Below are 2,252 nucleotides of genomic sequence, written 5' to 3' on the forward strand. Positions count from 1 at the left end.
TCCCAAAGGTGTAGTCCACAACTCCATCCTTGTCACAGACTATTTGACCAAAATGGGCACCAAGACAGTTCCTTAACCTCCTTGTAGTTCAGACGTTGCTTCCTGTGAGTTTTGGTTATTCCCTAAGCTCAAGGAAAACCTTAGAGGCTGTCGTTATAAGGCAATTGAGGAGATGAAAGACTGTAACGAAACTTATAACTATGCTCACACAAGAAAACTTCCATGTGGACTCCCAGAAGCTGTTGAAACAGTGCATTGGGGTTTGCATACAGTATTTACGGATGTATTGGAAAATTCAAAATGGCGCCCGACTCTCTCTTTAACACGGTAAGTTCGGGAAAAGGTGTTATAAATAATAAACTAGACAAAATACTATTAAAAACTCGCTCAATATATGTTACCATGACATAGGTTGACATATATTCGGTAGGGTTTTAATAGTATTTTGTCTAGTTTATAATCTATAACACCTTTTCCCAAAGTTACCGTGTTAAAGAGAGAGTCGGGCGCCATTTTGAATTTTCTAATACATCGGTAAACACTGCATGTTTTTCGAGCTGAATGAACATGTTACATTGAATAAAAACACAAAAAATATATCCAGTTTGGTAGAAAAGTAACTTATCTTGCCTTTGATAACATTTGTTATATATTTGTTTGACAACTTTTTTTTAATCTATGTGTACAGTAATACAAACCCGTGCATTGCAATCGGGGGAGATTACTTCGAAGGGAACTCGGATCTCATGTGTGTACTATCAATAAAAGTGCCTATAAGAAAAAAAAAAATTCTGGAAACTTATTGAAGGCACCTCGTATAGGGATGTGAGCAATTATGTGCAGAGGGCGAGAACGTATAAACCATTGTAAAAAGATATTTAAAGAGCAGCATTTTCTTTTGCTTCTAACGAACCAAAACAATTGATCAGATCTTCATGCTAATCACAGTGTAAAAAAAAAATCGATTTGGGAGTCTGAAGTAGGACGACCCCTGGAGTGAATGTGATATTATGATGATTGACGATTCTAGCTATGAATACGACAAGGTACAGTGAAAAGGGTAACCACAGATCCCCTTCTCCAAGACTTTGAATTACCTAGTGCCTGATTTATTTTTGTATTTTCTAGAAATAAATAAATTTATCACAATGTAGTATCTGTTCTGATCCTACGTTTAAGTTAATTTTTCCTTGGTCAATGTAGGGAAAACTAAACTATACTAAAACAAGTTTTATTTTTGTTTACTTCGAAAGTGCTCCTTTTTAAGGAGCTGTCCCCCCCACACACACACACGTATTAAAAACGACGTTCTCTCACGTATTGCTCTCGTGACGGAAACAAATAACTACCAACTGAAACGATTGTTAAAAAACAAAAAAACGGGCAAGTTGATAAATAAAAGGCAAGAAAGGATTTTAAAAAGGTTTGAGAAGGATAGAAAATAAGAGATACACAAAATGCTATCTATAATGGTTTAATGCTCAAGCAGAGGTCGCATAGAAAAGTGATCAATTAAGAGAAAGAGGAGAGAGACTATAAACCTTAATAAGGAGACAACTAGGGAGAAAAGCATTTTGTTTTATAAAAAAAGAATTAGCGATAGTTAAGAAAAAAAAAAGCGGAAGAAGAATGAACAAAGCCGATAGCCATTAGTCGCGTGCTCTCGTGCAATGGATGAATGCGTGAATGTAGGATTGACATCAAATTCTTAAAGATAAACTAAAGTGACCGAAAAATGGACTGAAATGACTTAAATAAATAAAAAGTAAATGACTTAGAATGACTTTAATGAACTTAAGGATGAATTGAATGACTTTAAGAATGGCTTGAATCCTTCAAAAACAACTTGAATGATCTGGAGAATGACTTGAATGGCTTTGAAACTGACTGGTTGTAAAGTAGGTGATCATTTTACATTAAATTAATACAGAAAAGTGATCCCCCCTCTTTATATCACAATAAGTACAGCATGTAGTAAGAACAGATACTACACTTTGATCTTGGCCAAAAGACCAAGAAAAGGGTATTTATTTGCTCCCCCACCGAGCAAATTAGGCACAAGGCCGATTTTTAATGTGAGGAGTGAAGGGGAAATGGGGACCAACACCCCGGGGTGTAGGGGAGCTGGATAGTGACAATTGGTATGAAGGGTTGCGCCTACATTGACAAAGGTCTTATATGTGGGGTTGCCCCCACATATAGTCTTTGCTTTCAGTATCTGCTGGAACAGATATTACACTTTGATCTTGGCC

The 2,252-nt window shown here is 36.3% G+C and overlaps 1 pseudogene; it reads right to left on the reverse strand.

Moving 5' to 3' along the window:
- Positions 1–1,897: 1,897 nt before the first annotated feature.
- LOC145260849 (U2 spliceosomal RNA) lies at positions 1,898–2,025 on the reverse strand (annotated as a pseudogene).
- Positions 2,026–2,252: the final 227 nt, after the last annotated feature.

This window comes from Euprymna scolopes, chromosome 36 (genome assembly GCF_053919585.1).
Source record: "Euprymna scolopes isolate OS-2025 chromosome 36, ASM5391958v1, whole genome shotgun sequence".
NCBI classification, from domain to species: Eukaryota; Metazoa; Mollusca; class Cephalopoda; order Sepiida; family Sepiolidae; genus Euprymna; species Euprymna scolopes.